Source organism: Schistocerca nitens, chromosome 3 (genome assembly GCF_023898315.1).
Source record: "Schistocerca nitens isolate TAMUIC-IGC-003100 chromosome 3, iqSchNite1.1, whole genome shotgun sequence".
NCBI classification, from domain to species: domain Eukaryota; kingdom Metazoa; phylum Arthropoda; class Insecta; order Orthoptera; family Acrididae; genus Schistocerca; species Schistocerca nitens.
This window is the reverse complement of record NC_064616.1, coordinates 499,867,306-499,879,712: the sequence shown is the minus strand read 5'-3', so window position 1 is coordinate 499,879,712 and position 12,407 is coordinate 499,867,306.

Here is a 12,407-nt window from a genome sequence, read left to right as displayed (position 1 = left end):
AGTGGAATCCACATGCTACAGATTGAGAACTTTAGTTTAGCTACTCATTACTGTAGATCTGTTATGGAAAAAGGTGGTGTTGCAATATTTATAAAAATAATATAGATTTAAGCAAATACTGTGATGAACAACATTTGGAGGTGTGTGGCATTGAGTTAACAGCAGACAGTGCAACTGCTATTATTCTGGCTTTTTACAGGGCACCTGCTGGAAATCTAAATGTATTTCTAAAACAAACTGAATCACTTCTGTCCCACCTATGTAGGAAAACTAAATCTATCATTATTATGGGTGACTTCAATGTGGACCTTTTAACAGAAAATACAAACAAGACAGACTTTGAACATTTAATGTACTGTTACAATTTAGCACCAGTGGTGGACACTCCAACTAGAGTAACTGCCAGCTCTAACACTTTAATAGATCATGTATTTGTAGATAAGGATATTTGCAATAATTTAACCATGAAAAAAATTATAAATGGTCTCTCTGATCATGAAGGGCAATTCCTCACTCTAAACCAAATGAATGTACAAAGAAAAGGAAATTTCATTTGGAAAACATTTAGGATTATAAACAGACACACCACTGAAACCTTTAATCAGCAATTACAGCTTGTGGACTGGTCTCCTGTATATGCTACAGTTGGTGTTAATTCAAAATTTAATATATTTATCAATGAAGTTACAAGCCTTTTTGAAGAAGCATTTCCTAAAAAATCAGTGAGAGAAAACCTGTTCAAATCTGGAAACAAGCCTTGGATTACTAAAGGCATCAAAATCTCTTGTAAAACAAGAAGAGAACTATATGCTGCAGCCAGGAGTTCAAATGATATCAGTAGGATTACACGCTATATAATCTACAATAAAGTTCTGAATAAGACCATTCAGGCAGCAAAGAACATGTGCTTGAAGGCAGAAATTGACAACTCGAGCAATAAAGTAAAAACTATCTGGAAATTTGTAAAGAAGGAAATGGGGAAAAATGCAGTTTGTAGGGAAAACATCCAAATCAAAAGTGAGGGTAATATTGTTAGTGATCCAAAAACAGTTGCAGACACATTCAACAACAATCTTTTAACAGTAACAGAAAAAATAGGTTTACAAGGGTCCATAAAGCAAGCTATCAATCTTTCGAAAGCTAGAGAACCTGAATAGTACAAAAAATGAAGGTAAAAACAGTCACTGTTCAATAAATTGAAAGAGTTATTAAATCCCTGAAAGGTAAAAACTCTGTTGGAATTGACAACATTTCTAACAAATTATTAAAATACTGCTCCAGCCATGTAACTAAAGTCCTTTGCCACATTTTTGATGCGTCACTTGAGCGAGGAATACTTCCAGAGGGGCTTACATATGCAGTTGTAAAACCGCTGTATAAGAAGGGGGATAAGACAGATACCGCTAACTATAGGCCAATATCACTACTGACAAGCTTTTCAAAGGTTGTTGAGAAACTAATGCATGCCATGATAGTTAAGCATCTCAGTTAACACAATAGCTTCAGCAAAAGTCAGTTTGGATTTCAGAAAGGTTTGTCAAAAGAAGATGCAATATTTGCATTTACTGGCAAACTCTTGGAAACTATCAACCAAAAACTGAAAGTGATTGGCATATTTTGTGACCTACCTAAAGCATTTGACTGTGTAAATCACCAAATTCTTTTACAAAAAGATGCACATCTTAGTATAAGTGGTGCAGCAGGGAAATGGCTTGACTCATATCTGTCAAACAGGAAACAAAATGTTGTAGTAGATAGTCAAGATGGTGTCCCATTATCTTCAGAATGGGGTACCGTCACATGTGGAGTGCCGCAGGGATCAGTTCTGGACCCCCGACTTTTTATTATACACTCCTGGAAATGGAAAAAAGAACACATTGACACCGGTGTGTCAGACCCACCATACTTGCTCCGGACACTGCGAGAGGGCTGTACAAGCAATGATCACACGCACGGCACAGCGGACACACCAGGAACCGCGGTGTTGGCCGTCGAATGGCGCTAGCTGCGCAGCATTTGTGCACCGCCGCCGTCAGTGTCAGCCAGTTTGCCGTGGCATACGGAGCTCCATTGCAGTCTTTAACACTGGTAGCATGCCGCGACAGCGTGGACGTGAACCGTATGTGCAGTTGACGGACTTTGAGCGAGGGCGTATAGTGGGCATGCGGGAGGCCGGGTGGACGTACCGCCGAATTGCTCAACACGTGGGGCGTGAGGTCTCCACAGTACATCGATGTTGTCGCCAGTGGTTGGTGGAAGGTGCACGTGCCCGTCGACCTGGGACCGGACCGCAGCGATGCACGGATGCACGGATGCACGCCAAGACCGTAGGATCCTACGCAGTGCCGTAGGGGACCGCACCGCCACTTCCCAGCAAATTAGGGACACTGTTGCTCCTGGGGTATCGGCGAGGACCATTTGCAACCGTCTCCATGAAGCTGGGCTACGGTCCCGCATACCGTTAGGCCGTCTTCCGCTCACGCCCCAACATCGTGCAGCCCGCCTCCAGTGGTGTCGCGACAGGCATGAATGGAGGGACGAATGGAGACGTGTCGTCTTCAGCAATGAGAGTCGCTTCTGCCTTGGTGCCAATGATGGTCGTATGCGTGTTTGGCGCCGTGCAGGTGAGCGCCACAATCAGGACTGCATACGACCGAGGCACACAGGGCCAACACCCGGCATCATGGTGTGGGGAGCGATCTCCTACACTGGCCGTGCACCACTGGTGATCGTCGAGGGGACACTGAATAGTGCACGGTACATCCAAACCGTCATCGAACCCATCGTTCTACCATTCCTAGACTGGCAAGGGAACTTGCTGTTCCAACAGGACACTGCACGTCCGCATGTATCCCGTGCCACCCAACATGCTCTAGGAGGTGTAAGTCAACTACCCTGGCCAGCAAGATCTCCGGATCTGTCCCCCATTGAGCATGTTTGGGACTGGATGAAGCGTCGTCTCACGCGGTCTGCACGTCCAGCACGAACGCTGGTCCAACTGAGGTGCCAGGTGGAAATGGCATGGCAAGCCGTTCCACAGGACTACATCCAGCATCTCTACGATCGTCTCCATGGGTGAATAGCAGCCTGCATTGCTGCGAAAGGTGGATATACACTGTACTAGTGCCGACATTGTGCATGCTCTGTTGCCTGTGTCTATGTGCCTGTGGTTCTGTCAGTGTGAGCATGTGATGTATCTGACCCCAGGAATGTGTCAATAAAGTTTCCCCTTCCTGGGACAATAAATTCACGGTGTTCTTATTTCAATTTCCAGGAGTGTATTTATAAATGATCTCCCTTTCTTTACGGAATATTGTAGATTCACCATTTTCGCTGATGACACTACACTACTTATTGATAATTCAGTAGATAAACTTGAGGTAACAGCAAATAAATGAAACGGTGAACTGTTTCAACATTAATGGTCTTTCTTTAAATTACTGTAAAACAAACTACATTCAGTTCCACAAAACATCCAAAGATGAGGAAATAGTATTAAAAATAGGTGAGCAGACAATAACCAGGGTAGATTCCTCAAAATACCTAGGCTTGCATATTGATAGCAAACTGAATTGGTCAAACCACATTGTGGATCTATGCAAAAGACTAAGTTCAGCAACATGCGCATTGCACATTTTTTCTTCTTATAGAAACCATGAAGTCAGTGTATTATGGTTACTTTCATGCAATTATGGCATTTGGAATTATATTTTGGGGAAATCAGCCACTGGCTAAAAAAGTACTGTGTGTACAAAAAAGAGCCATAGGTATCATGTGTGGAGTCCATCCTAGAGCCACATGCAAGAATCTTTTTAAGAAGCTTGAAATTCTTACATCCACTGTGCAATATATATTCTCTTTGATGTGCTTCATAAGGAAAGAAAAATCCATCTTTAAGCTGAATATTTCATATCACAGTCACAATACTAGAAGGAAACATAATATCCACCATGAACAGCCAAATCTAAGTATGGTGCAGAAAGGAGACCATTTAAGTGGCTGTAAGATTTTTAATGCCCTCCCTTCAAGAATTAAGTGTTTGGTAGATGATGATTTCTTGTTTAAAAAACCTTAAGACAGTTCCTCTTGCAAGGATCATTTTATACAATAGAAGAGTTCCTGAACTACAGTGTTTAACATTTCTTCTATTGTAAATTGCTAATGTATGCCCAAATTTGTATTTCTCATACCAAATAATTTTATTGAAAACATACATTTTGCAATATTTATTTCTCTGTAACACTTATTATTTTGTAATCTTTATCTATCTCTAAAATGTATTTTTTGTTGTGGGACCAAAGTTACTGTTTACTGTTTTTGTTTTGTTTTATGTATTACCATAAATTCAGGCCAAAAGCTTGTAAAATTGACACATTCCATATCCTGTGATAGTGTCACAACATGGATCACAGGAACAAGAAGTAAATAAATAAATAAATAAATAAATGAGACCAGCATCACATGGAAGAATCATCTCATCAGGATGTGAAGGGATGTTATCAAGCAAAGGATACAGCCTTCTACAGCAATTCTTTCTCTTCTAGATATTGCCCAACTTATTTTATAAAATTTCTGTGGAATAAATATTTGAAAATTTCAGTATCCATCCATGTTTCATTTAGGTTGTAAGAATGCAGAGGGAGTGTCTTAGCTGCAATATCCTTGAATGTTTAGTTTTTTTCAGTCACTAGTACTGCAGTTTGTGGTTCCCAGAAACATTACCGTTCCATAAAATTGTAATGGTTATTTTAGATTTATATTTACAAGCATGAAGTTCAATCTCAAAAGCTAGGGTTCTGGTTGGTAGGCATTTCCAATACAGACCACTTTTGTCTGCATTATACACTTGTTCTGGTGTGAAATTCTCTTCTTCCACAAATTTCTGGAACTCTTCCCAGAATGAATCAGCTGCTGGAACATTTGAACTAAGCTGCTTTGCACAGTAAGTCTGTAAATCCCATAATTTTGTTTCAATATGATCAGCCAGCCACATGAGGCATTAAATTCTCACTCTAACCCTATAGCTTCATGAAAAAATTTGGTTTTTATGGCACACGTCACGCCTGTAACAACACCTTCCACCCATTTTCATCTATTCTGTAGCAAAAAAGCATTCATCATCTCTTCATGATTCTTTGTGCAGATGGTCCATAGTTAGAATTTGATGTGCTGATGATACCTGCATTTTCTGCTTATTCTTTTTAATCTTCTGAACAGTCTGCATTCCAGTACCTTAATCAACATGCAGTTCTGCAGCAGTTTCCTCCTTCCTGAATCTTTCAATTAATTCGAATTTTATTTAATGTCAACACATGTGTCTTTCATGTCTCCATCACCTATTTTACAAAAATTTCTTTGTTGACATTACATGCTGATTAACATCAGAAAACTGAGGATTTTTTCTGCAACCAGATAATCTGCTCACGAATAACTAGAAGTATACTGTACTACATCTTATGTTGATAACCCCTTCTCAAATCCAAACTGACTTTTGCTGATGACATTATGCTCGCTGAGGTGATTAACAATCCTGGCATGCCTTAGTTTTTGTAATAGCTTGGGAAAACTTGTTAGTTGTGAGACTGGCTAATAGTCTGCAGTATCTGCCTTATCTCCCTTCTTATACAAATTTTTTACAACTGCATACTTAAGCCTTTCAGGAACTATTCCTTGCCCATGAGATACATCAAAATGTGGCAGTGATTTTACTTACATGGTTGCAGCAGTATTTTAATAATTTGCTGGCTATGTTGTCAACTCCCAAAGAGATTTTACTTTCCAGTGAATTTAATGACTCTCTCAGTTTCTGGAATAATGATTGTTGCTTTGGGGTAACTCCCCAGGGACTGAATGTATTTTCAGATGGCAGAAGAAAGCAATCAGGTGCATGGAGGGGTTAGCACCCACAGAGTCCTGCAGAAATTATTTTAAATCTCTTGGCATAATGACAGTGCCAAGCATGTACATATATAACTGTCTAATATATGCCAGAGAAAATCTGAAAAAATTGAACATGAGATGTGATGTGCATGCACACAGTACAAGAAACAGTCACCTGCTGGACTTGCCTTCCACAAGACTTGCTGTAGTCCATAATAACTATAAGTACTTATGCATAAAATTTTTCAATAAGTTACCATGCTCAGCTCGTACAGTACCACTAAATAAATATATGAATACATTGCAAACCTGGCTAAAAAACAATGAATTCTATACAACTGAAGAATTCTTAGAAACTAATCATCAAAATATATGTTTTACCTAAGTTATGAAGAAAATGTTTTGATATTATATAAGATAGTTATTTACTGTGATTCTTTTCTTATGTGTGTATTTAAATACTGTATAAAACATTATTTTACATAATGCTGAAGAAAAGGTCTTTAGTTCCTTTTCTCCCCTTTCTGTAACTATTTGAATATCGTACTGAAACTAAAACCCTCTGTAAACTTTGACGAAGCCAATTGTATGAAAAATGCTGAAACGCTAATAAAAATATTCTATTCCATTCTAAAAATATTCTATTCTATTCTATTCTATTCTATTCTATTCTATTCTATTCTATTCTATTCTATTCTATTCTATTCTATTCTATTCTTTTGTACTGTGCTAGATACATCGGCTTGCAGAAAATTAAGGGCTCAATTTATGTAGCTTTCCAGTCCTATTTGTTCTGTTGCTGTTAAAAAAAAAAAAAAAATGTTTATTGAATACAGTAGCAGCTGTTTTTGGATCAGTAATAGTAAGATCTAAAATTTTATTTGGATATTTTTATTTTAATCTGTACCTTTTCCTGTTTCTATTTTTACAAAATCCCAAAAACATTTTAATTTATTGCTTTAGTTATCAGTTTTTCCCTTCAAGAACATGTTCTTTGATGCCTAAATGGTTTTGTTAAGAATTGTATTTTATAATTATCTTGGCTACTACATAAAGCTCCCTTTTTATTCTACAAGAACTTGTGATACCCTTAGTAACCCAGCACCTGTGAGCTGATTTAAATAGATTTTCTCTCACCATATTTATAGGAACTATGCCTTTAAACAGGCTTGTAATCACATTGGTATATATACTAAATTTGGAGATTAGAGTGTGTTTGTTTATAATCCTATTGCTTTTTTTCTCGAATGAAATTTACTACTGTATGATTTAGATGTATGTGGTTACAGTGAGGAATGGTCCCTTATGATCAGAGAAGTGACTTATGATATCTTTCACAGTTAAATTATTATTTGCATCCTTATCCATCACTGTGTTGCCTGTTAAAGGGCTAGATCCTGTTATTACTCTAGTTGAACTGTCTAGCAGTGATAAGTTCTTTTTCAATTTTCTGTTAAAAAGTGCACATTTAAGTCATCCATTACAATGTCGAACAGGGATATGTGGTCAGTATTCATTCTCCCTACCTTTGACTGTTTTCGTGACTAGAGCTGGTACTTCTCAATCAAGTAGCACCTTAATTGGCCTTACAAGGGTTGAGAGCATCCCACTTGCCCACAGTGCTCAGAAAACCTGGGCTGTCACCCATCCAAGTGCTAGGCAAGCCCAACAGTAATTAACTTTGGTGTTCTGGTGGGAACCAATGTTACCACTAAAGCAATACCATTGGCTAACGTGACCCATTACAATGAATTATTTTGTTTTTGTGGTCTGGTGGGACAAACATGATCCAATAGATCAGAGAAAAATATTCACAAATCCAGCAGGTGCCCCATAAATTGACAGCAAAATAACTGTTGCACCATCTGCTGTTATTTGATGCCACACAATTCAGAGTACTGTTCAACACAGTGTTTGTTTAAATATAGATGTTTATACAATATATTATTCTTAACAAATATTTCAACACCACCCTTTCCCATACTAGATTTACAATAATGTGCAGCTAAAAAAGTTTTCAGTCTATAACATGTGGATTCTGTCTAGCATATGATGTTCTGAGAAATAATGTATATCAAGTTCACTACCATATTCTTCATCTTTTAGGTGTGTTAACTGTTAATTTTGTTTATACTTCAGACCTCATATACTTTTATGAAATGCAGGGAAGTTGGAAATTTGTTCACTACTGCATTTGTGTATTTGTTTTGAGCAGTTGTTCCTGATTCACCAGTTAGCTCTCCTTGGGCCACTGAATACTCATTTTGAATTCATGAGAGAGATGTCTCCCACATTTTTGAATGTTTTTCACTCATGTGACTTACCATAAAAATGCTGTGTTACATTTCTGATGAGTGTAGGATGAGCTACTGCTTCTACTGTGTGTGTTAATGTTTCAGCTGCAGTTTCTGGTACTGAAGGCACTGCTGTTTTTGATGATACTGATGATGGTGCTGTTTCTGCCAGTAATAATGTTGATCCCACTCATGGAATTACCCTGTTTGTTTTCTCTCTGCTTGCAATGATTTCATTTACTATTTCACATATACAGTTCATCCCTTCATAATTCAGATATATTCCATGCATGGTATGCTGGCATCTGTCCAGTTTGCCCATATCAAATTCACCATTTCCCTAACAAAGAACACATCTATTCTATGTTAATGGTAATTTTTTTATTTCTAGGTCACACACAAGTGATGAATTAAATCACACCTGTGTGACAGTGTTGCAACAATTGTATCATATTGTTTCTTACATTCTAGGAACTTATGTAGTTCTGATAGGCAGTTTTTTGACCATTTTCCTATCACACATTGTGACAGACATTGTGGTCTAATATGCACTGTAACATGAAGATACAGTTACAGTATGTGGTGAAAACTGTTTCTGTGTGCCTCAATGCATAAGTATACACACTGTAGCATGTTCTGTGTCACACATTCCCATCAGCAAGGTTGCACTTGAACAGTGTCAAAGGTAAGAACATGCTGCTCCCTTGTCTCCACTTCTGCAAAGGGATCTGTATACACAATACTTTTGAGATGACCCCATAACCAGAAATCACACAGGTAGAGATCCACTCAATGAGCAGGCCATGCAACTGGCCCACCTCTTCTGTCCATCAATCAGGGAATACATGATAAAGATGCGTCCGAACGTTAATGGCACAGTGGGTTGGAACACCATCATGTAGCATCCACACAACCCTTTGAATCATCAATGGTGCCTTCTTCTAGCAATGTCACCATTAATAAATGCCCATAGTTCTGGAAATGTGGATGTAAAACTGGCCCCAAAATATAACTGCCAATTGCCCTGGCCCACACATCCTGTCTGTGCCCATGCTGGTGTTTTGCTGTCACCACAACATGGGGTACTGTATACTACCCCACAGATGACTCTTATGAAATATAAATATACCACTGTGTGTAAAGAAGGCCTCATCTGTGAACAGGATGGACAACACAGATCCTGGAATCATGGGTGCGTGGTGAAGAAACCAGTGACAAAACTGCTACCAATGTTGAAAGTCTGTTGCTAGTAAGCTCTGCACATGCTTTAAGTGATAAGGGTAGTAACAGTTGTCATGTAGAATGTTCCACATGGTCGTCTGGCTCATCCTGTACTGGTGGCCGAATTTTCCCCCAAGCCTTCCGTCTGAATATTTCAGGTGCATCCCTCATGATTTCCTGCTTCCTGGAATGACTCTGTCTCAGACAAACATTGAATGCTGTGGTTGTTGTCAGCGGGGACAGATCTCCTGATACTATCTTGCTGCCTGCTGCCTGTTTCCATATGCCTTTCCATAAGTAAACACCATCTCCAGGGGTGATTGTAGAAGTTGGTCAAGGTGAGTTGGGGTGGGGCTGGGGGGGGGGGGGGGGGGAGGTGGAGGGGGGGACACTGGGGCTAATGGTGGTGGCGGGGGGAGGGGGTTTGGGAGAATTGAATGTCACTTAACAGAAGGGGAGCTGGGGTCCTCCACCGGCAAATTGGTATAATTTGGTGTTGCTTAAAGTAGTTTTCGGTAATTGTTTTGGATTTCAGGGTAAAAACGTGTCTACAGAATGTGTGTGCCAGGGAAAATAGTATGATTTAACCCAGATGTCCAGAAATTTCGAAGTTTGTATGTGGGGTGTGCAATTAAAGTGTTGGTATACATACCTGGCATATTTAGCTTTCTTGATTATTGTAAGCGGTATTTGTACATTAATATACATCAAATGTATATTAATAAATAATAAGACACCCATTTTAGGTTAAATGATATTTATTGGTTTAGATAGTAAGTTATTTGTCACTCTTATTCTTTTGTTAAAATTTGTTTTAAATACATTGCAACCTTTATTGCTACATAATTACAAAAAAAAAAGTTGAATCTGTTAAAGTAATATATTCGCTTATTTCTGAATTAATTTTATTCAGTGTGATATGATACTCCATTGGCGGAGGGCTATAGCACCCATACCCTTCCCCTTGCTACCAACCCTGACTATGTCAGCAAGCTCTCAGTTCAAACACAGAACCATTGTGTACAACACTGTATCACATCCAGTACAAGGTGAGTCAGCAAGAGAAGTAATTGAACACAAGAATACCAATTGCTATAGCAGGAGAGGGAGCTAGGCATGGTGTATGAGGAACATTACCACCTTCTAGGAGGAATCTATGCATACTATAACTATAGGTACATGGTACAGCGCATGTTAGATTGCAGTCTCTGCAACAAAGTATGACTGAAACTATGCATTTCCAGACATAAGTTCATTAGACCTTTTTTGCTCCGTATCCTCTCATCGATCAATTCATAGATTTTGTACACCATTGAAAAAAATCACAACATGCAGATTGACACTAATAATATTTTACTATCACTTACTACCAACAGTTTAGAAGAAACAATGTAATTAACATGGGGGAATGTGGACTCACAGTCTTATGTCTGATGGGTGATAGTAGCAGGGCAGTATGTTCTCTGACTCAGTTGTGCTTATGTCGTGCATCCTTGTATGTACTGAGTTTTTATAAAATAAAGTGTGTTGTATACTCCATACCACTGTGTCATCTATCATCCACTGTCACTACATGTAAGAGGTTCACATCTGTGGACCCAAACTTTGAGTCAACACTAAAATAAAGAATAGTGCAAATTTGCAATGTGGCCATCACGACCTCATTGTGTTTCCCCAACCATGAATTTTGTTGATTTCTTGCACCCCTTACTACTGACAGACGTGAACAGTGCTCTGTATGTCACCCAGATGATTAAAAATGAAAATGGCACTTCTTACACTGCAACTTCATTGCAAATTTCAGGGGCACAACAATGCATAGCAAATGGCAGTCCGCTTATTGACTTTGTTATGGACTCTACCAGCACAATGTCTACCCCCACATTTCATCAACATTATCACAACCTGGACTGCCAATTCATACTGATCATGTTGCACCAATTATCTTATGCATTACACAAATGTCCACCTGATATGCATGCTATCTCATCCACTACACATGGTGGGCTATCTGTCCTCCAGTTCATGCTGCCATGTGTATTACCAGCCATCACCCACCTGCACTTCTCCCAATACTGTGTGGTCATATTCCTCAATGGCGCTAACAATAACACTTACTTCATTCATCTTTTCAATGGTATGAGGATTAAACTGGGGAAATTCTGTTGGGTTTTATTTTGTAAAGGAATATTTAAAAACTGAGTTAAGCATTTTTAATTTTGCTTTGCTATCTTCAATTTCTGCTCATGTCTCATCTATGAGTGTCTGGACACAAACTTTGCTGCTACTAATAGCATTTCTGTATGACCACAATTTCTTTGGGTTTCTGAAAGACAATGTCCTTCTATCATAATCACTGAAGATTTCATGCATTGTTTACCATGCAACAAAATGCATTTCATTTATCATCTCTGTATTTATAAGTCTGTGGTTTATTTTTACACCTATTATGCAGTTGTTCCTGTTGATTTAGAGGTTTCTTTACTGTGACAGTATATCATGGACAATCCCTCCCACTATGAACTGTTATACTGGGATCATATCTATCCAGTGCATGGTCACCTATTCTTTTAAACTTGATCCATAGCTTCTCCAGTCCTGTGTTAGAGGTTTAGAGATCCTCATTGAGATATGACAGTACTGCTTTTCTATCTTGTTTACCAAACATATATATCTGCCTACTTGTTTTAGTGGCCCTTTGTACTTTGGTAATGATTGAACAACTGGCTCTTAGCCATGGATAGTAGTTTTGATGCAGAAATATTCAGAGAGGTCACGTCTATTTGTTGCCATTAGATCTATTTCCATCATGAGTGAGGTTTGAAACTATTTGTTCTAAGTACTTTTTAGAGAAGACATTCAGTAATGTTTCACAGGATGTCTTGTCATGCTAACCACTAATAAAATTATAATTTTCCAAGTTGATTGTTGGATGATTAAATTCTACATCAATGATTATAGCATGAATGGGGACATAGCTACATATGAACTGAGGTTTTCACTAAAGCTTTC